This window comes from Hemiscyllium ocellatum (genome assembly GCF_020745735.1).
Source record: "Hemiscyllium ocellatum isolate sHemOce1 chromosome X unlocalized genomic scaffold, sHemOce1.pat.X.cur. SUPER_X_unloc_2, whole genome shotgun sequence".
Classification (NCBI taxonomy): domain Eukaryota; kingdom Metazoa; phylum Chordata; class Chondrichthyes; order Orectolobiformes; family Hemiscylliidae; genus Hemiscyllium; species Hemiscyllium ocellatum.
This window is the reverse complement of record NW_026867592.1, coordinates 259897-283647: the sequence shown is the minus strand read 5'-3', so window position 1 is coordinate 283647 and position 23751 is coordinate 259897. Positions and strand designations below refer to the sequence as shown.

Here is a 23751-nt window from a genome sequence, read left to right as displayed (position 1 = left end):
GAAAGGGACCAACACTGTTACGGGAAAACTTTCTCGTGATACCCTGAAGGCTTCAAGCTGGTAAGGGAGATGGTGAGACTCAATGCAATAGTGAGAAAAAGGAAAAGGTTGAGGATGGTAAAATAGACACGGTGAACCATTCGAAGAGTCAAGACAGGCAACAGTTTGGCATAAATGAGGTAAGACTGCAAAGCAGCATTTACTTGAGTGCAAGAGGCCTGACAGACGGGGCAGGTGAACATAGGGCATGGATGGGAATTTGGGATGGGGGTATCTTAACCATTACAGAAATGTGGCTCAGGGATGAACAGGACTGGCCGCTTAATCTTCAGGAGTGTAGATGCTATATAAAGGATAGACAGGGTGAGGGGGAAAACAAGAGTGGAGGAGGAGTGGTACTGCTTCAGAAGCACAGTTTGGCTGGATGCTGCGAGGAAATTCTGGGAGACTGCCCAGTGACGTTACATAGATGGAACCTAATTTTGAGAAATGGGGTGATCACCTTACTGGAAGTGTAATATAGTCCTCCCAATAGTCAACTGGACTTTCGCAAGTGAATATGTAAGGAGATCTCAGCTATATGTAAGAACAATCGGATTATGGTCAGTTATTTTTGACTTTCCAATTTTTGGGACTGTCATAGTGTTAAGGTCTTGGATGGGGCGTAATTGGTTAGGTATATTCAAGGAAGATTTCGTATTCAATATATGGAAGCACCGACTAGAGGCTGTGCAATACTTGAACTTCTGTTCCGAAACTGAGCAGGGCAAGTGACTGAGATGTCCTGGGGGGCAGACTTCGGAGCAAGTAATCATAATTCTATTAGTTTGAAAGCCGTTATGAAAAATAGTAGAATTGATTAAAAAAATGAATGTTCCAAATTGGAGTGAGGCCAGGTTTGATGGCATCTCACAGGAACTTTGAAAATCTGGTTGATTTAGGGATGGCGGGCTATGCACAGGAGAAGGTACGGTTGGGAAATGTGAAGCATTTAAGCATGAGATCATGAGAGTTCAGTGATGGTATGTTCCTGTTTGTGTGAAGGGTAAACTTCGTCGGTGCAGGGAAAGCAGAATGACAGGAGAAATTGAGACACTGGTCAAGAAATAGGAGAGATATATCAGATGTAGGCAGGTGGGATCGAGTGAATCCGGAAAAGGAAAAAAGGGCAGTCGGAAATCGTGAAGGTAAAAAATGGGCATGACGTAACTTTGACAAATAATGTTAAAGAAAATCCCAAACGATTCCATTAATACAGAAAGGGTAGAAAATAATCAAGGAGAGAATACAGCCGCTTAAAGACCACCATAGCTGCCTATGTGTGAGACCACAAGAGATGGATGAGACACTGAACAAATATTTTGCATTAATAGGTGCATGGAAACTAAGGAAATTGGGAAATACATAGTATTGCCTTAAAAAGAGTTCATCTCAGAGTAGAGGAGGCGCTGTATGTCTCGAAGCCAAAAAACAGAGATAAATCCCTGAAATCCCTGAGATCTGATCAGGTGATTCCCAGAACTTAGTGGGAAGATTAGGTGGAGATTCCGGAGCCCCTTGCTGAGGTGTTTGTATCATTGATAATCATGGATGAGGTGCTGGAAGACCGGAGATGGGCTAATGTGGTGGCGTTACTTAAGAAGGCTCCAAAGGAAAACCAGGAAACCATGGAGAGTTGAGTTTTCTCTCCACAGATACTGCCAGAGCCTCTGAGTTTTTCCACAGTTTCCGGTTTTTGTTTCAGATACACGACATCTGCAGTTCTTTTGATTTTTATTTAGTGGTCGTGGAGTGTTGCCTTTTGGATTGGAGGTCTGTAAAAACATAACAATACCACAACGTAAGAAATGTGAGAAGTATTCAGCCATCTGACCCTACGAGCCTGCTCCGCTGTTCAACAAGACCATGGATGATCATTCCATGGACTGAGCACCACTTACCCACCTGGAGGCTCCCTGCCTCCATTCCTGAGGATGGGCTTTTGCCCGAAACGTCGAATTTCCTGCTCCTCGGATGCTGCCTGACTCGCAGTGCATTTCCAGAAACAAACTCTCAGCATTTAATCTATAAGGTGACCCTGAATAGGCTGGGGCGTTTCTTTTCCCTGCAGCACGAGGAAAGGGGGCTGAAGGTTGGCCTGAACAAGATCCGGAAATCATGAGGGGCATTGTTATGATGAATAACCAAGGTCTTTTTCAGAGTGTTGGGGAGTCCAAAACTATAAGACAGAGGATTATGGCGAGAGGAGAAATGTTGGAAAAGGTCCCGAAGGGTAACGTTTTCACATAGATGGTGGTATATACACAGAAAAATCTGCTAAATGAAGTGGTGGAGGCGAGTATAACTTTAAAATTTAAAAGGCAGCTGAATGTGTGTACGAGAAGGAAACATTTAGAGAAATATGGGTCACCTGTTTGCCATATGATACTCGGTCAAATTGGGATTTCAGTTCACCACAGATGAGTTGGAACGAAGGATCTACCTCTGTGCTGTATAACTGTATGACTGTAAGTTTTGTTAAAACTTAAAAGAAGCTCTCGTCATATCACAGCTGAATACTGTCAACTATTGTGGGACTCGTATTAAAGGAAAGATACTCTGGAATCTGCGACAATCCACATGAGGTTCAGCAGACTGATCTTGAGGATGGAGGGACTGTCTTGAGAATAGAGATTGAGTAGTTTGAGCTTGTACCAATTGCAACATAGATTATTCAGTGGTGACATTCTGAAATTTCAGGAAACATAGCGCGTTAATAGCAGAAATGTTGTTTCCACTTTTGGAAGAGTCTAGAACCAGGGAGTGTAATCTCTGGCTTAGAGGTCACAGGTTTGAGGCAGAAGAGAAATTCTTCTCCCAAAATGAAGTGAATCTGTAGAATTCTTTACCACAGGGCACCGAGGTTGGGCCATTGCATACTTTCAAGGGTAACTGGCAGAGTTTGAATCGGTAATGGAATCAGTGCTGATTGGGAAAAGGCTGAATAGCAGAGGTGAGGATTATCAGTTCAACCACAACGTCATTGAATAGAAGACAAAACTCCATTCGCAAAAATGCCTGCTTCTCGTTCTTTATAATTGAGCTTGAAACACATAAATGTGGATAAATCCCCAGGACCTGATCATGTGTAGGTTCGAACTCTGTGGGACCCTAGTGAAGTGATTGCTGGTCCTCTTGCTGAGGAATTTGTGTAATTAATAGTCACAGGTGAGGTGCTGGAAGATTGGAGGTTGTCTGACGTGGATCCACTGTTTATGAAATGGTAAGGACAAGTCAGGGAACTATAGAACAGTGAGCGTGACGTTGGTGGTGGGAAGGACTTTGGAGGGAATTATGAGTTACAGGATGTACATGCACTTGGAAAGGTAAGGACTGACTCGGGATCTTCAACATGGCTTTAAGCGTGGGAAATCATGTCTCACAAACTTGATTGAGTTTTTTGAAGAAGTTACCAAGAGGATTTTGGAGACGAGAGCAGTGGATGTGATCTATATGGAATTCAGTAAGTCGTTCAACAAGGTTCCCCAAGGGAGATTGGTTAGCAAGGTGAGATCTCACAGAATAGAGGCAGAACTAACCATGTGGATACAGAACTGGCTCAAAGGTAGAAGACAGATGATGGTGGTGGAGGGATGTTTTTCAGACTGGAGGCCTGTGACCAGTGGAGTGCCACAAGGATCGGTGCTGGGTCCAGTAATTTTAATCATTGATATAAGTGATTTGGATGCGAGCATAAGAGGTATAGTTAGTAAGTTTGCAAATGACACCATTATTGGATATGTAGTGGACAATGAAGAAGCTGTAGGCCTCAGTCTCTCGGAAGACTTCGCGACGGCTGGTGGGTAAGTTTGGTCGTTTATTTAATAGTTAAAAGTTTAAAGTTTTCCTTCAAAAAAGCGGTAGCAGACCCGGAAGGCGCGCTAGGTTACCTGGGTAAGGTTTTTTTTCTCTCTCCCCTTATTTAAACGCGGGCTCCGAGTTGTAGGCCTCAGTCTCTCGGAAGACTTCGCGACGGCTGGTGGGTAAGTTTGGTCGTTTATTTAATAGTTAAAAGTTTAAAGTTTTCCTTCAAAAAAGCGGTAGCAGACCCGGAAGGCGCGCTAGGTTACCTGGGTAAGGTTTTTTTCTCTCTCCCCTTATTTAAACGCGGGCTCCGAGTTGTAGGCCTCAGTCTCTCGGAAGACTTCGCGACGGCTGGTGGGTAAGTTTGGTCGTTTATTTAATAGTTAAAAGTTTAAAGTTTTCCTTCAAAAAAGCGGTAGCAGACCCGGAAGGCGCGCTAGGTTACCTGGGTAAGGTTTTTTTTCTCTCTCCCCTTATTTAAACGCGGGCTCCGAGTTGTAGGCCTCAGTCTCTCGGAAGACTTCGCGACGGCTGGTGGGTAAGTTTGGTCGTTTATTTAATAGTTAAAAGTTTAAAGTTTTCCTTCAAAAAAGCGGTAGCAGACCCGGAAGGCGCGCTAGGTTACCTGGGTAAGGTTTTTTTTCTCTCTCCCCTTATTTAAACGCGGGCTCCGAGTTGTAGGCCTCAGTCTCTCGGAAGACTTCGCGACGGCTGGTGGGTAAGTTTGGTCGTTTATTTAATAGTTAAAAGTTTAAAGTTTTCCTTCAAAAAAGCGGTAGCAGACCCGGAAGGCGCGCTAGGTTACCTGGGTAAGGTTTTTTTTCTCTCTCCCCTTATTTAAACGCGGGCTCCGAGTTGTAGGCCTCAGTCTCTCGGAAGACTTCGCGACGGCTGGTGGGTAAGTTTGGTCGTTTATTTAATAGTTAAAAGTTTAAAGTTTTCCTTCAAAAAAGCGGTAGCAGACCCGGAAGGCGCGCTAGGTTACCTGGGTAAGGTTTTTTTTCTCTCTCCCCTTATTTAAACGCGGGCTCCGAGTTGTAGGCCTCAGTCTCTCGGAAGACTTCGCGACGGCTGGTGGGTAAGTTTGGTCGTTTATTTAATAGTTAAAAGTTTAAAGTTTTCCTTCAAAAAAGCGGTAGCAGACCCGGAAGGCGCGCTAGGTTACCTGGGTAAGGTTTTTTTTCTCTCTCCCCTTATTTAAACGCGGGCTCCGAGTTGTAGGCCTCAGTCTCTCGGAAGACTTCGCGACGGCTGGTGGGTAAGTTTGGTCGTTTATTTAATAGTTAAAAGTTTAAAGTTTTCCTTCAAAAAAGCGGTAGCAGACCCGGAAGGCGCGCTAGGTTACCTGGGTAAGGTTTTTTTTCTCTCTCCCCTTATTTAAACGCGGGCTCCGAGTTGTAGGCCTCAGTCTCTCGGAAGACTTCGCGACGGCTGGTGGGTAAGTTTGGTCGTTTATTTAATAGTTAAAAGTTTAAAGTTTTCCTTCAAAAAAGCGGTAGCAGACCCGGAAGGCGCGCTAGGTTACCTGGGTAAGGTTTTTTTTCTCTCTCCCCTTATTTAAACGCGGGCTCCGAGTTGTAGGCCTCAGTCTCTCGGAAGACTTCGCGACGGCTGGTGGGTAAGTTTGGTCGTTTATTTAATAGTTAAAAGTTTAAAGTTTTCCTTCAAAAAAGCGGTAGCAGACCCGGAAGGCGCGCTAGGTTACCTGGGTAAGGTTTTTTTTCTCTCTCCCCTTATTTAAACGCGGGCTCCGAGTTGTAGGCCTCAGTCTCTCGGAAGACTTCGCGACGGCTGGTGGGTAAGTTTGGTCGTTTATTTAATAGTTAAAAGTTTAAAGTTTTCCTTCAAAAAAGCGGTAGCAGACCCGGAAGGCGCGCTAGGTTACCTGGGTAAGGTTTTTTTTCTCTCTCCCCTTATTTAAACGCGGGCTCCGAGTTGTAGGCCTCAGTCTCTCGGAAGACTTCGCGACGGCTGGTGGGTAAGTTTGGTCGTTTATTTAATAGTTAAAAGTTTAAAGTTTTCCTTCAAAAAAGCGGTAGCAGACCCGGAAGGCGCGCTAGGTTACCTGGGTAAGGTTTTTTTTCTCTCTCCCCTTATTTAAACGCGGGCTCCGAGTTGTAGGCCTCAGTCTCTCGGAAGACTTCGCGACGGCTGGTGGGTAAGTTTGGTCGTTTATTTAATAGTTAAAAGTTTAAAGTTTTCCTTCAAAAAAGCGGTAGCAGACCCGGAAGGCGCGCTAGGTTACCTGGGTAAGGTTTTTTTTCTCTCTCCCCTTATTTAAACGCGGGCTCCGAGTTGTAGGCCTCAGTCTCTCGGAAGACTTCGCGACGGCTGGTGGGTAAGTTTGGTCGTTTATTTAATAGTTAAAAGTTTAAAGTTTTCCTTCAAAAAAGCGGTAGCAGACCCGGAAGGCGCGCTAGGTTACCTGGGTAAGGTTTTTTTTCTCTCTCCCCTTATTTAAACGCGGGCTCCGAGTTGTAGGCCTCAGTCTCTCGGAAGACTTCGCGACGGCTGGTGGGTAAGTTTGGTCGTTTATTTAATAGTTAAAAGTTTAAAGTTTTCCTTCAAAAAAGCGGTAGCAGACCCGGAAGGCGCGCTAGGTTACCTGGGTAAGGTTTTTTTTCTCTCTCCCCTTATTTAAACGCGGGCTCCGAGTTGTAGGCCTCAGTCTCTCGGAAGACTTCGCGACGGCTGGTGGGTAAGTTTGGTCGTTTATTTAATAGTTAAAAGTTTAAAGTTTTCCTTCAAAAAAGCGGTAGCAGACCCGGAAGGCGCGCTAGGTTACCTGGGTAAGGTTTTTTTTCTCTCTCCCCTTATTTAAACGCGGGCTCCGAGTTGTAGGCCTCAGTCTCTCGGAAGACTTCGCGACGGCTGGTGGGTAAGTTTGGTCGTTTATTTAATAGTTAAAAGTTTAAAGTTTTCCTTCAAAAAAGCGGTAGCAGACCCGGAAGGCGCGCTAGGTTACCTGGGTAAGGTTTTTTTTCTCTCTCCCCTTATTTAAACGCGGGCTCCGAGTTGTAGGCCTCAGTCTCTCGGAAGACTTCGCGACGGCTGGTGGGTAAGTTTGGTCGTTTATTTAATAGTTAAAAGTTTAAAGTTTTCCTTCAAAAAAGCGGTAGCAGACCCGGAAGGCGCGCTAGGTTACCTGGGTAAGGTTTTTTTTCTCTCTCCCCTTATTTAAACGCGGGCTCCGAGTTGTAGGCCTCAGTCTCTCGGAAGACTTCGCGACGGCTGGTGGGTAAGTTTGGTCGTTTATTTAATAGTTAAAAGTTTAAAGTTTTCCTTCAAAAAAGCGGTAGCAGACCCGGAAGGCGCGCTAGGTTACCTGGGTAAGGTTTTTTTTCTCTCTCCCCTTATTTAAACGCGGGCTCCGAGTTGTAGGCCTCAGTCTCTCGGAAGACTTCGCGACGGCTGGTGGGTAAGTTTGGTCGTTTATTTAATAGTTAAAAGTTTAAAGTTTTCCTTCAAAAAAGCGGTAGCAGACCCGGAAGGCGCGCTAGGTTACCTGGGTAAGGTTTTTTTTCTCTCTCCCCTTATTTAAACGCGGGCTCCGAGTTGTAGGCCTCAGTCTCTCGGAAGACTTCGCGACGGCTGGTGGGTAAGTTTGGTCGTTTATTTAATAGTTAAAAGTTTAAAGTTTTCCTTCAAAAAAGCGGTAGCAGACCCGGAAGGCGCGCTAGGTTACCTGGGTAAGGTTTTTTTTCTCTCTCCCCTTATTTAAACGCGGGCTCCGAGTTGTAGGCCTCAGTCTCTCGGAAGACTTCGCGACGGCTGGTGGGTAAGTTTGGTCGTTTATTTAATAGTTAAAAGTTTAAAGTTTTCCTTCAAAAAAGCGGTAGCAGACCCGGAAGGCGCGCTAGGTTACCTGGGTAAGGTTTTTTTTCTCTCTCCCCTTATTTAAACGCGTAGGCGAGTCACCCGAGGCACTACACGAGTAGTGCCTCCCACCCTTCCACCTCCTCTAACCTAATAATAAGACCAATTGTGACTAGCGGGTAAGTGCTGCATTTTCCTTGTTTGTTTCTTTAGGTTTAGTTGGTTTTTGTTTTTTTTAAGGAAAGCTTACTTTTAGAGGGATGGCAGTGCAGAGAGGGCAATGTTCCTCTTGCAACATGTATGAGGTGAGGGAAGCCATCAGCGTCCCTGCTGAGTACACTTGCAAGAAGTGCACCCATCTCCAGCTCCTCCAAACCCGTGTTAGGGAACTGGAGCTGGAGTTGGATGAACTGCGGATCATTCGGGAGGCAGAGGAGGTCATAGATCGGAGCTATAGGCAAGTAGTTACTCCGAAAGTTCAAGATAGATGGGTGACAGTGAGGGGGAGTGGGAGGAGGAAGCCAGTGCAGGGACCCCCTGCGGTCATTCCCCTCAAGAACAAGTATACCGTTTTGGATACTTGTGGGGGGGATGACTTACCAGGGGCAAGCAACGAGGTTCAGGCCTCTGGCACGGAGCCTGGCCCCGTTGCTCAGAAGGGAAGGGTGGAGAAAGGTAGAGCGATTGTTCTTGGGGACTCGATAGTGAGGGGTACAGACAGACGGTTTTGTGGGGGCGACAGGGACTCACGTTTGGTATGTTGCCTCCCAGGTGCAAGGGTACGTGATGTCGCTGATCGTGTTTTCCGGGTCCTTAAGGGGGAGGGGGAGCAGCCCCAGATCGTGGTCCACGTTGGCACCAACGATATAGGTAGGAAGAAGGGTGAGGATGTAAGGCAGGCTTTCAGGGAGCTAGGTTGGAAGCTCAGAGTTAGAACAAACAGAGTTGTAGTCTCTGGTTTGTTACCCGTGCCACGTGATAGAGAGTCGAGGAACAGGGAGAGAGAGCAGTTAAATGCGTGGCTACAGGGATGGTGCAGGAGGGAGGGATTCCGGTTTCTGGATAACTGGGGTCCTTTCTGGGGAAGGTGGGACCTCTATAAAAAGGATGGTCTACACTTGAACCTGAGGGGCACCAGTATCCTTGGGGGGAGGTTTGCTAGTGCTCTTTGGGAGGGTTTAAACTAACTCCGCGGGGGCATGGGAACCAGGACTGTAGCTTTAGGGTACAGGACCTTGAGTGTAGGGAGGTTAGGAATAATGCAGCGATCTCTAAGGAGGGTGACTGTAACCAGAAAGGTGGATTGAAGTGTGTATACTTCAATGCCAGAAGTATAAGGAATAAGGTAGGTGAACTTGCAGCGTGGGTTGGTACCTGGGACTTCGATGTTGTGGCCATTACAGAGACGTGGGTAGAACAGGGACAAGAATGGCTGTTGCACGTTCCAGGGTTCAAATGTTTTAGTAGGATCAGACATGGGGGTAAAAAAGGGGGAGGCGTGGCATTACTTGTCAAAGACAGTATCACAGCAGTGGAATGGACGATGGAAGAGGACTTGCCATCTGAGGTAGTTTGGGCTGAGGTTAGAAATAGGAAAGGTGAGGTCACCCTGTTAGGTGTTTTCTACAGGCCTCCTAATAGTCCTAGAGAAGTAGAGGATAATATTGCGAGGATGATTCAGGAAAAGAGTGAAGGTAGCAGGGTGGTTGTTATGGGGGACTTTAACTTCCCAGATATTGACTGGGAGAGCTATAGCTCGAGTTCATTAGATGGGTCGGTGTTTGTACAATGTGTGCAGGAGGGTTTCCTGACACAATATGTCGACAGGCCAACAAGAGGGGAGGCTATATTGGATTTGGTTCTAGGTAATGAACCAGGCCAGGTGTTGGACTTGGAGGTAGGTGAGCACTTCGGGGACAGTGACCACAACTCGGTGACTTTTACTTTAGTGATGGAGAGGGATAATCGTGTGCCGCAGGGCAAGAGCTATAGCTGGGGGCAGGGAAATTATGATGCAGTGAGGCATGACTTAGGATGTGTGGATTGGAAAAACAGGCTTCAAGAGAAGAACACTAATGAGATGTGGGGAGTGTTCAAGGAGCAGCTACTGCGTGTCCTCGATAGGTATGTACCAGTCAGGCATGGTGTAAAGGGCCTTGTGAGGCAGCCGTGGTTTAGTAAGGAATTGGAGTCCCTTGTGAAAGGGAAGAAGGCGGCATATGTAAAGATGAGGCGTGAAGGTTCAGTAGGGGCGATTGAGAGTTATAAGGTAGCCAGGAAGGAGCTAAAGAGGGAGTTAAGAAAAGCGAGAAGGGGACATGAAAAGTCTTTAGCTGGTAGGATTAGGGAAAACCCAAAGGCTTTCTATAGGTATGTCAAGAATAAAAGGATGACTAGGGTAGGTATCGGTCCAGTCAAGGATAGTAGTGGGAAGTTGTGTGTGGAGGCGGAGGAGATTGGAGAGACATTAAATCAGTACTTTTCATCAGTATTCACTCAGGAACAGGACACTGTTGCTGATGTGAATATGGAATCACAAATAATTAGAATGGATGCCCTGGAAATATGCAGGGAAGAGGTTTTGGGAATATTGGAAAGGATGAATATAGATAAGTCTCCTGGGCCTGATGGCATTTACCCCAGGATCCTATGGGAAGCTAGGGAGGAGATAGCAGAGCCATTGGCCTGGATTTTTATGTCATCGTTGTCAACAGGAATAGTACCAGAGGACTGGAGGATAGCCAATGTGGTCCCATTGTTCAAGAAAGGGAGTAGGGATAGCCCTAGCAACTATAGGCCAGTGAGTCTGACTTCAGTGGTGGGCAAAGTCTTGGAGAGAATGGTAAGGGATAAGATTTATGAACATCTGGGTAGGAATAACGTGATCAGGGATAGCCAGCATGGTTTTGTGAAGGGCAGGTCGTGCCTCACAAACCTTATTGAGTTCTTTGAGAAGGTGACCAAGGAAGTGGATGAGGGTAAAGCAGTAGATGTTGTGTATATGGATTTTAGTAAGGCGTTCGATAAGGTTCCCCATGGTAGGCTAATGCTAAAACTTCGGAGGTATGGCATTGAGGATACATTAGAGGTTTGGATTAGGAATTGGCTGGCTGGAAGGAGACAGAGGGTAGTAGTTGATGGATTATGTTCATCTTGGAGCGCAGTTACTAGCGGTGTACCACAAGGATCTGTTTTGGGACCATTGCTTTTTGTTATCTTTATAAATGATCTAGAGGAAGGACTTGAAAGCTGGGTAAGCAAGTTTGCGGATGACACAAAAGTCGGTGGAGTTGTGGATAGTGAGGAAGGAAGTGGTAGGTTACAGCGGGATATAGATAAGTTGCAGAGCTGGGCGGAAATGTGGCAAATGGAATTCAATGTAGCTAAGTGCGAAGTCGTTCACTTTGGTAGGAATAACAAGATGATGGATTACTGGGCTAATGGTAGGCTACTTGGTAGTGTGGATGAGCAGAGGGATCTTGGTGTCCATGTACACAGATCTCTGAAAGTTGCCACCCAGGTAAATAGTGCTGTGAGGAAGGCATATGGTGTACTGGGCTTTATTGGCAGAGGAATTGAGTTCCGGAGTCCTGAGGTCATGTTGCAGTTGTATAAGACTCTGGTGCGGCCTCATCTGGAGTATTGTGTGCAGTTCTGGTCGCCATACTATAGGAAGGATGTGGAAGCTTTAGAACGAGTGCAGAGGAGGTTTACCAGGATGTTGCCTGGAATGGTAGGAAAATCTTATGAGGAAAGGCTGAGGCACTTGGGGCTGTTCTCATTGGAGAAGAGAAGGTTTAGGGGAGATCTGATAGAAGTGTATAAGATGATTAGGGGTTTAGATAGGGTAGATACTAAGAACCTTTTACCGCTAATGGAGTCAGGTGTTACTAGGGGACATAGCTTTAAATTAAGGGGTGGTAGGTATAGGACAGATGTTAGGGGTAGATTCTTCACACAGCGGGTTGTGAGTTCATGGAATGCCCTGCCCGTATCAGTGGTGAACTCTCCTTCTTTATGGTCATTTAAGCGGGCATTGGATAGGCATTTGGAAGTTATTGGGCTAGTATAGGTTAGGTAGGATTCGGTCGGCGCAACATCGAGGGCCGAAGGGCCTGTACTGCGCTGTATCCTTCTATGTTCTATGTTCTATGTTATCTCAGGTTTCCATGGGATCTTGATCAGATGGGACAGTGGGCTGAGGAGTGACAGTTGGATTTTAATTCAGATATATGTGAGGTGCTGCATTGTGGGAAAGCAAATCTTAGCAGATCATAAGATGGTAAGGTCTTAGATAGCGCTGCTGAGCAAAGAGACCTTTGAGTGTAGTTTCATAGCGCCTTGAAAGTAGAGCCGCAAGTCGACAGGATTGTGAAGAAGGCGATTGGTATACTTTCCTTTATTGGTTAGGGTATTGAGTAGAGGAGTTGGAAGGTCAAGTTGCAGCTGTACAGGACATTGATTAGGGTCACTGTTGGAATATTTAATGCAATTCTGGTCTCCTTCCTTTTGGAAGGATATTGTGAAACTTAAAAAAAGGTTCAAAAAGGATTTATAAGGATGTTGCCAGGTTTGGAGGATTTGAGCTATAGGGAGAGATTGAATAGGTTATGGTTGTTCTCCCTGGAGCTTCAGAGGCTGAGGGGTGACCTCATCAAAGTTTATAAAATCATGAGGGGCATGGATAGGATAAATAGGAAAAGTCTTTTCCCTGGATGGGTGAGTCCAGAACTAGATGGCGTAGGTTTAGGGTGAGAGGGGAAAGATGCAAAAGGGATCTAAGGGGCAATTTTTTCACTTAATGTGTGGTACGTGTATGGAATGAGTTGCCACAGGAAGTGTGGAAGCTGGTACAATTGCAACATTTAAAAGACATCTAATGAGATTTATGAATAGGAAGGGTTTGGAGGGATATGGGCCGGGTGCTGGCAGGTGGGATAAGATTGGGTTGGGATATTTGTTCTGCATGGACATGTCTGACCAAAGGGTCTGTTTCCACGCTGGACTTCGCTATGACACTATGAGCCAATATGTTGGTGAGGCGTTGACTTTATGTTATTTATGAAAACATTGTCTGATTGTGGAAATGCAAAACACGGCATCAGATATAAAAAATGGGGGAAGGCTGGAGTGGAAAAGCGAAAGAGAGACAGAGAAAGAAACGTTAGCTGTGCCAATCAATCTCAAAATTGAAGTTTTTTTTGGACTAAGCATGGAAATTGATATCACTGTGATTTTAGAATCAGACAACTTTTATATTTAAAGGGACGAACTACAATTATTATGGAAATTCCCTCCTTACCGGAATAATGGATCAACCCACAACAGCGATTGAAGAAGACAGCTGACCATCACCTTCTCGAGGGCAAATAGGGATCAATGCGAGCCAGCCAAGAGATGCCCAGGTCCCACAAATGAAAAATAAGATTTAAAAATCCGTTGTTTTATTTGCATATTTGCCATTATTTGTGTACTGTGCTTGTGGGGAAATATAACCTGGGGTTTTGTTGTTCTGTCATCTATTCTGAGAGTTCTATTTCTGTGTTTATTTACATAAACACTTCACTGGTTTCAAAGCAGAGTTGATGACAGTAAAGCCAGATGAACGAAGTTTCAAATGATAAGTTTCAAATCAAACCAATTTTATTTGAAGAACGTTGACAGTTTGCGGAAGTGAAGGCAAATTTCATGACTATGAATTGCAACAGATATTATTTATATCTGGAAGATAAACATAATTCAACATTTTAATTTAGCTGAATATTTGAATTCTGGAAGTTCATGCAATGAAACATTTCTGTCCAATTGGATACACTTTGAACATTGATTTATATTGTTGTCCCTTTAGATTGGTAAAATTTTCAACAATGCAACATAGCTCAACGTGCGTTTTAGAATAGCCATATAAAATAGTTGAAGTGAAATCAAGAACTACCACAACAATTTCATTTAATCGATATTGTTGTTGTGAGGTTTAGTCGCGCTTATATTTTCTTTTAATCTATCATGAAACTTAGATGTTGCATTTTCAGTCATCAATGGGACCCTCTCCCTAATTACCCACTGTGTCACTTGCTAATGTCACTTCAGACATCATCAGTTACCTGACAGTGGGTGTGGATTCTGATGATTAGATTCTCTACAATGTGGAAGCAGGCCCTTTGGCCCAACAAGTCCAGACCGCCCCTCCGAAGAGAAACCCATCTCTCTACCCTTTCTTACCCCTGACTAGGGCACAGAACACTGTGGGGAATTTAGCGTGGTCAATTCATCTGGTCTGCACAGCTTTGGATTGTGAGAGGAAACCCAAGCAGACACAGTGAGAATGTGCAAACTCCAAGCAGACAGGGGGGAAATCGAACCCAGGACCCTGGTGCTGTGAGATAGCATTGCCATCCATGATGTTGGCTGATGAGGTAAATGCAGTAGACGGATTTTCTAATGGTAATTAGTAAACCAGCTGTTTTGGTATTGTTCCATTGACTATTGTTACATTGTCACCATTTTTCTCCTGATTACTTTACATTCAAATTTCCCCTTGGCAAATGGTGTATTCCACCTCCTGTCCACTCAACCTCCAACTGGAGTTTGGAATACTGTTCGAGTGATATTACCACTCTGATCCTAATGTTGGAAATGCAGTGAGAAAGCTCTCACAAACAGAAATGCAATAAATCTGACACTTTATATCACGAATAAATATTGGAGTGGAATACTGGCAATATAACAGGAGACTTTGCATCCAACAATCAATCTAACATCTATATTCGATGCTCTGGCTGCAGAACCTGATTCACCTGGTCCATGATTCCCACATTTCTGTTCTGCTTTTTTTTCAGATTTCCATGCTCCCCCATAATTTACACGTGTTGAGTTCTTGGTCGTAATATAAAGTGTCAGATTTATTGCATTTCTGTTTGTGAGAGCTTTCTCACTGCAGGTACTGAGTATCAAATTTGGAGGCAACGTGTGCTTGTAAGAGTGCGACTACTGAAGTGGGATGCTTTGCCCTGGATGACGTCAAGCTTCTTGAGTGTAGCTGAAGCTGCACCCATCCAGTCAAGTGGGGAAGTGTGCCATTACACTCCTAACTTCTGCTTTTTAGAGAGCCAATTAGCTTTAGGGGTCAGGAGGGTGAATTGGTTGTCACAGTATTCCGAGCCCCTGGCCTGCTATTCGAACCGTTGTGCTTATATGGAATGTCCAGTTCAGTTTCTAGTTAACGATAATACCCAGCATGCTGATAGTGGGGCGGGGTTTTTTCAATGAGGGTAACACCATTGAATGTCAAGGCGTTTTTGCTAGATTATCTCTTATTGCCTGGAAGTGGTGTCAATGTCACTCGTCAGTCCAATTCCGGATAATGTCCTGATATTGTTACATTTGAATATGTATTGCTTCCATGTACGAGATGTCATAAAAAGTGCTATCATCGGCACAGATTTCAATTCTGGTCTTACGATGAAATGAGGATGATTGATTACACAGCTGAAGATGCTTCGGCCAAGGATACTTCCCTCAGGAACTCGAATGGAGGTGTCCTGGAGCTGAGAGGATTGACCTCCAACAATCAGATCCATCTTCCAATGTACGAGGTACGACTCCAGGCAACAGAGAGTTTGTCATCTGATACTCACTGATTCCAGTTCTCGTCGGGCCCTATAATATTAATCTCGGGCGAATGTGACGTTTAAGTCAAGTGCTGTCTCTCTGCCCGCGCTTCAGGGAATCAGTTCTTTGTCTATGCATAAATCAAGTGTGGAATTCGGTCAGGATTAGATTACATACAGTGTGGAAACAGGCCCTTCGGCCCAACCAGTCCACACCGACCCGCCGAAGCGCAACCCACCCATACCCCTACATTTACCCCTTACCTAACACTATGGGCAATTTAGCATGGCCAATTCACCTGACCCGCACATCTTTGGATTGTGGGAGAAAACCGGAGCACCCGGAGGAAACAGATTGCTCTGTTGATGGCATTTTCACACACCCAACTCATGACCGAGCATGGGAGCAGAAATTGGTCAGATTGGATTGTCCTGCTTTCTGTGCTCAGGAAGTGGCTGGCCTATTTCCCACACTGGGAGAAAGTGAGGACTGCAGATGCTGGAGACCAGAGTTGAAAAGTGTGGTGCTGGAAAATTGCAGCAGGCCAGGCAGCATCCGAGGAGCAGGAGAATCGATGATTCAGGCATAAGCCCTTTTCAGGAGTCCTGATTACTGAAGAAGGACTTATGCCCGAAACGTCGATTCTCCTGCTCCTCGGATGCTGCCTGGCCTGCTGCGCTTTTCCAGCAACACACTTTTCAACTATTTCACACGTTGTCGGATTTTTGCCATCGTTGCAGCTACGCTGGAAGTGCTTGCCTCGCTAAAACCATCAGTACTTTTGTCGGCTGCGTAACGTTTGAGTAAGCAGAGCTTCCCAGAATGTCTTGTTATCACGTGGAGAGAAGCAAATTGGCTGAAAACATGTATCGGTAATATTGCTGATAATCGGACGAAGCCGAGATGGATCGTACAATTGGCATTTCTGACGATAGATTGCTGTGAATGCTTCAGCCTTAACTTTTACACTGATGTGTTGTGTTCTCCATCAGGAACGATAGAAATATCCTACCCCTCCGATGAGTTGTTTAATTATCCACCAGAAAAATGTTTGATGTGACCCTTTATTCACTCCAGATTTGGAAGATTAATAGAATGTTCGCCCTTACTACAGGATAATTTGAACCCTGGAGCAATGAAGCTTTGTTTAAGTTGCATAGGAGTTTGGTTAGACTACAATTGGTGAACGGAGTGCAATTAAGTTTTCCTTATGTCTGGAAAGCTATCATCACCATAGAGGGAGTGCTTTGAATGTTCACTGGACTTTTATTAGCCCTGATTGTACTGAATCACAGGACAAGCTCAATGATGTGTATAGCCTACTCCTGGTCAATATTTTTATGTTTCAATGACTCCTGTATCTAAATACATTACGTGAACTGCTGTTCCTTTATCAACTGCACACGCTCAAAGTCGTCAGAAATCTGCGATGAACTGCAGGCATGATGTTGCCATTACAAAGTCATATTGATTCCATCTGATTAACTTGACCGTTCCTGATAATAGTTTCTATCTTACTCCTTATGCCAGAAGCTGACTTAACTGTCAAGTAGCTTCTGCTTTCTGTATCTGTCCCTTTTAATGAAGGATTTCAATTCACAATTTTGCAATTTCATAGAACATTCCCTGATTTTGGAAACTAAAAACTAATGCATGAAACATTTTGTGAGTCAGTTTTCTGTGAATATTCCGAGCATGAATTTTAACCCTTATCCAGGCTACAACTATTTTATCAGGAACGCTTCAGTGGCGATTGTAATTTCAATTCTATCTCAACCTTCTTTGGTTTTCCTGATTTTCCACCTATTTTTGATGTAGAGGGCTGTCGCAATGTACCTATACAATGAATTGACCATTTCCTTTTTGTTGCTAGTTTCACTGACTCACTGTCCACAACACCAACCTCCATATTGTTAATTATATTTTAAAACCTGTCAGTAATGTCTCTGTCTATTTAATCTAACTAGCTAACTCTAACTTTTAGTCTGATACTTGTTTCCTTATTAAACGTACATTCTTCCACTTTCCTATATCTGTCAAATCTTCAGGTCTACCCCCTATCAGTGTGCAACAATATAGATTTATTCTCAGTTTGGTTCCAGTATTTTATTTTGAAACAGGGATTGTGATTGCTTTCCTTAGGTTTTGTTTTCTTACACTGCAGAAATGATCTCTGCGGCATATTCTGAAATATCTACTTTAATGTCCATTACTACACAAGGAAGAACAATGAACAAAGTAAATTAACATCCCAGGAACAGTCCCTTCCGCCCTCCAAGCGTGTGCTGATCCAAATTCACTATCTAAACCTATCACTCAATTCCTAAGAATCTGTATCCTCCTCATGTATCTGTTCAGACGCACCTTAAATGAACCTACCGTGCCAGCCTTTCCTTCATCTATCTATTTGGCCACTTCCTCAACAACTCTACTAAATTGGCAAGGCACAATCTCCCCCACACAAAACCACATTGTCTATCACTGATAATCCTATTCTTTTCCAAAGGTAAATGGATTTCATCCCTCAGTACATTCTCCAGCACTTTCCCAGCACTGACGTCAAGCTCTGGAATATCCCTACCACCCTTCTTGTGCAAGCGGAATCAACATGTCCAGTCCACCAGAACCTCAACTGTGATTCGCTTACTGAAATCTTAAATTTGTTCTTGATATCTTACATGAATGAAAGCAAAAAGAGAAGAGCAAAATATGACTGAAGATAGGTACAAGGTAGAAATACCTGTGCATTGATACAATCTCTTCTTGCCTTTGACCTGAGATATCGCCGAAGTTTGTGAAAGGTTTAAACAGAGAATTGCAAATGAAATTATTAATTGTCCTTTGGCCTGTTTCGCCCAGTGATAACTCTCAGCTGACAGTTAACGTACTTTAGCTTAAATAATCTTGGGTGTTTTATGTTTCATTGTGGAAACTTGGAATGGAATTGAATACAATGTTGAAACCAACCGTAATCTGCCTATTTCGTTTTGATGCTGTCAGTGAGTGTTCACCCCCACAGGCAGGAAGACTGCTTGCACTGATAACAGGGAATTGTTGCCCGGTGTGTCATTCTCAGCTGACCCAAAACTTCCTGTTTCTGTGTGCCACACATTTCGCTTCTGATCAGAAAATAAATACCCAGGGGAAACAGTCTGAGGAAACATCTGCAAATGTGGCCTATATCTGGAAACAGGTTCATGGGGCGGTATGCAATCACGTTGATGTAACACTTACAAATCAACCTTCGAACTCGGTTTAACAGTCTGATTCCAGGACGTTGTTGGACGAATCTCCAAACCATCTAACAAGGTCATTCAATTCTCAAAATCTGGAGCACTTCGACTGTACCTTTTAATATTTCTGATCTTGCACTTTTTGTTACTTTTTCGTATGATATAAACTTTTTTTTAAAAATCGGTTTTAGATTCTATATTCTGCAGCCTTCAGCAGTGTGGGGAGGTGTGGATGGAGAAGCACAAACTCTAGGGAGTGGGGATGGAGATGTGTGGACCAGGGAGACACACAGACTCCGGGAGTGCAAATGGCAGTGTGGGGGGAGAGGGAGACATAGTCTTTGGGAGTCAGGATGGGGGTGTGTGGGGAGGGTGATAAACACACTCTACCGAGTGGGAATGGGATTGTGGGGTAAAGGGGAGCACATAGACTCTGGGAGTGGGGATGGGGGTATGGAGGGAGGGAGACTCACAGACCTTGGGTGTGTGAGGGAGAGGGAGACACATAGACTCTGCAATGGGGTGGAGATGTTGCGGGAGGGAGATACACAGACTATGGAAGTTGGGATGAGCATGGGTGAAGAGATGCATAGACACTGGAGTTGGGAGTTGGCTGTAGGAGGAGGGAATCACACGGACTCTGGGATAAAAGATGGGGGCGAGAAACACACAGACTCTGAGAGTGGGGATGGAGATGTCGGGGGATTTTGACAACAGACTCTGGGAGTGGGGTTAGAGGTGTGGTGGGAGGGAGACGCACAGACTCTGGAGTGGGGATGGGAATGTGGGAGTGAAGGGAGACACACAGACTCTGGGAGTGAGGATGGGGGTGTGGGAGGAAGGAGACACACAGAGTCTGGGAGTGGGAATAGAGGTTTTTGGGAGGGAGATGCACGGAGTCGGGGAGTGGGAATGAGGTGTGTGGTGTTGGAGAAACTCGAACTCTGGGAACTGGAAATGTGGGCGAGGAGTGAGGGAGGCCCTCAGTCTCTGGGAGTGTGACTGTGGTGTGTGTGTGTGTGTGTGGGGGTGAAGCCAAAGAGACTCTGGCAATGGGGATTACTGTGAGTCGGGTAGGGGGGAGCATAACAGATTCGGGGAGTGTATTTTGGGGTATGGGGTGAGAGAGAAACATCGACTCTGGGGAGTAGGGGTGTGGGTATGAGGGGGAGGGAGACACGCAGACTCTGGGAGTGGGTTGCGGGTGTGGGGAGGGTGATGCACAGAGTCTGGGGAGTGGGAATGGGGTGTGCGGTGCGGGAGAAACTCGAACTCTGGGGACTGGAAATGTTTCTCACTCAACCACTTCCACTGGCAGCTCATTCTATACGCTTATCGGTCTTAGTGTATAAAAGTTGGCCCTCAGGTTTCATACGATCTTGCTACCATACCAGGCAACATCCTGGTAAACCTCTTCTGCACCCGTTCCAGTGCCTTCACATCTTTCCTATAGTATGGCGACCAAAACTGCACACAATACTCCAGATGCGGCTGCACCAGAGTCTTATACAACTGCAACATGACCTCAGGACTCCGGAACTCAATTCCTCTACCGATAAAAGCCAGTACACCATATGCCTCTTCACAGCACTATTTACCTGGGTGGCAATTTTCAGAGATCTGTCAACATGGTGTGAGAATGAGCTGCAACGGGCTGAAATGCAACTTTCAAATTCACAAACGCACGAATCCAATGCCAGCATCTCCAAACAACTCAGAAATGGCAATGCAACAGGAAGCATGCGCAATAAAGAGCGCCACAGCCCCGAGCCAGGTAGGACTCGAACCTACAACCTTCGGATACGAAGTCAGACGCGTTGTCCATTACGCTACTGGCCCCAAACGCCGGGCTGGTGCAGACAGGTTGTCAGTATGTAATTTAAACACGGACTTCGGTCAGAAACGGCAATCATCGGGTGAATAATCAGCAGAAATTATCACCGTCACTGCTTCACCTCGAAGTCTCCCCTTTGTGAAGCAGGGCCTTTCACTGACAGAGAAAAGATATTTGTCCTCATGTGTCTGCTTCAGTGTCTCTTGTTCCTGTGCTGAGAGTTTCCATTGTTTTATTCCCAGTCACTATGCGGGTTTAGGTTCCACCCCAGTGAAATGTGCTTTCATACATTGAATCATGGTCTATTCCAGTCAATGCCTTGACCAAATTCAGCGAGACACCGCAAAAAGAAACGGGATTGCCTGTTTATAAGTGCAATCACTCAGCTTTACCTATAGAACCATGTCACGCCGCTGCTTTCCCGAGTTCCTCTGTCTGTGGAGCTGAGGGAAGAGCATCGTTCTGCATTTGTTTGAATTCAATTGCCTCAGTTTTTGAAAGATATAAATATCGGTACATGGTGTGTCTGGGTGTATCATTCCGGTCAATGGAATAGACATTCAGCTAAAAGCAAAAGCAGAAACTGCAGGAAAACAAAAAATCATCCGGTCTGGCCGCATCTGTGGAGAGAGAATCAGAGACTCCGTTTCAGAATTTCTACGGAACTTTATGAGAATTCCGTTTCCTCCCTCAGGCACTGCCGCTCCTGCTGAGTTCCCTCAGCAATTCCAACAGCAGATCTTGTCACAACAATACTCTTTATTTCAGTCTGGACAACCGAGAGGCACAGATGTGCTTGCAAGGAATTATACAGCCCTGGAAGATGAAGAGGGAGGAGTGAAAGACATGTTGGGTGTAATTGAGATGTGGACGAGAGTATCCCAGTTGCTATGCTGAGATTTGGAGGTGACGTTACAAATTCGCACATTCTGCGTCCTCTCAAATGCAGAGTCCCTAAATGATCAAACAAGTGTGCCCGGGCATGAGTGCGGAATGGATGCATGTGACTTGTGAATTTACTTTCTGCATGGTGAGATTTTCTACAGTCAGGCAAAGGATCTGCTTCAAGAATGATGAAGAATAATATGGTCTTGCTCTTGAGGGAGTGCAGTGAAGGGTTACCCGGCTGGTTCAGGGGATGGTGGGGCTGACGTATGAGGAGAGATTAACTGCGTTAGGATTGTTTCCTCCCGAGTTCAGACGGATGAGGAAGGAATCTCATAGAGACTTATAAAATCTTAACAGGTCTAGACAGGATAGATAATACATTCCTCAGAAAAGGAGACCAAAACGGCATACAATATTGGAGGTGTGGCCTCACCAAGGCGACAACACATCCCTGCTCCTGGACTCAACCTCTCACAATGAAGGCTAGTATACCATCTCTTCATCAAGCAGGAAAGCTGCATTGCATGGAAAGCACATTATCTGAAATACACGTGAGCATCTTCCAACGACGAGAGCATGCCGGTGACCTCTGACACCCAAAGTGGTTTCATGGCAATATGATGTGCTTACATGGCAATAGACACAGAAATGTATGTGCAGTTACATAATTAAACACCCGCGCTGCTGTAGAAAATCACTGCAGGCAGACCTTGAGTATTAATCAGTTTATTGTACGATGCATCATGGGGACACACTCCGCCCGAAGAGAGTCTCAGTAGAACTCGGTACTACCGCAGGAAATTTCAGGATTATAGAGAAAACAAAGACAATGTCTCCATTTTTTAATATTCGAGTGATATCAGCTGCTCTCCAGTCTGCAGGGACTGTATCAGAATGTAGACAATCCTGGCAGTGAATGCATTATCTATTGCTGGAACCACTTTGTGAAGTACGCTTGGATGTAGACTATCAGGCCCTGTGGGTTGATCCACCGTCCATCCCCGCAATTATCAAAGCAACATTTCTTCACTAATATTGATCAGCCTCAGTTCCCCAACTCAGTAAAATTTGCATTCTCCAACATTTCTGGTATCTGATTTGTGTCCGAGAGTGTGAGAGTTGCACATCACAGAGACAGGGCTTTAGCTCAAACTGATCCATGCCAACCAAATTATCCTTCCACGATAATCTTATTTCCCTGCACTTGGCCCTTTATCCTTCTGAACAATTCCTGTGCATGTATTTGTCCAAATACCTTTTAAATATTGTTAATGTTTCTCCCTCAACCACTTCCGCTGGCAGCTCATTCTATATGCTTATCGGTCTTAGTGTATAAAAGTTGGCCCTCAGGTTTCATAGAACATAGAACATAGTAAAATACAGCACAGTGCAGGTCCTTCAGCCCTCGGTGTTGCGCCGATCCAAGCCCACCTAACCTACACTAGCCCACTATCCTCCATATGCTTATCCAATGCCCGTTTAAATGCCCATAAAGAGGGAGAGTCCACCACTGCTACTGGCAGGGCATTCCATGAACTCATGACTCGCTGAGTAAAGAATCTACTCCTAACATCAGTCCTATAGTTACCACCATTAATTTAAAGCTATGCCCCCTCGTAATATCTGACTCCATACGTGGAAAAAGGTTCTTATGGTCAACCCTACCTAAACCCCTAATCATCTTGCACACCTCTATCAAGTCACCCCTAAACCTTCTTTTCTCCAAAGAAATCACCCCCAAGTGCCTCAATCTTTCCTAATACGATCTTCCTACCATACCAGGTAACATCCTGGTAAACCTCTTCTGCACCCGTTCCAGTACCTTCACATCTTTCCTATAGTATGGCGACCAAAACTGCACACAATACTCCAGATGCGGCTGCACCAGAGTCTTATACAACTGCAACATGACCTCAGGACTCCGGAACTCAATTCCTCTACCAATAAAAGCCAGTACACCATATGCCTCTTCACAGCACTATTTACCTGGGTGGCAATTTTCAGAGATCTGTGTACATGGACACCAAGATCCCACTGCTCATCCACACTACCAAGTATCCGACCATTAGCCCAGTACTCCATTTCCTTATATGATTTCCATCCAAACATGAGACTGACACCTTCTAGTCCTGAGACTAGGACCTGTGGACGCAGCATTAGAATTAGAGAGGGTCAATTCAGAATAGAAATGCGGAGACATTTCTTCAGCCAGAGAGTGGTGGGCCTGTGGAATTCATTGTCACAGAGTGCAGTGGAGGCCGGGACGCTAAATGTCTTCAAGGCAGAGATTGATAAATTCTTGATGTCAGAAGGAATTAAGGGCTATGGAACACGCGGTTCTCATCCCAGCAGCTGCTCACATAGTGTAAAACCAGGAGCTGACATACACCGGTGTGAGAATGAGCTGCAACGGGCTGAAATGCAGCTTTTAAATTCCCAAACGCAGGAATCCAATGCCAGCATCTCCAAGCAAGTCAGAAATGGCAATGCAACAGGAAGCATGCGCAATAAAGGGCACCACGGCCC

The 23751-nt window shown here is 45.1% G+C and overlaps 1 non-coding gene across 1 annotated transcript; it reads right to left on the bottom strand.

Moving 5' to 3' along the window:
- Positions 1 to 20269: 20269 nt before the first annotated feature.
- On the bottom strand, positions 20270 to 20342 carry trnar-ucg (transfer RNA arginine (anticodon UCG)). The gene has a single exon. It is a non-coding gene; the product is annotated as a tRNA-Arg (tRNA).
- Between the last annotated feature and the right edge of the window lie 3409 nt (positions 20343 to 23751).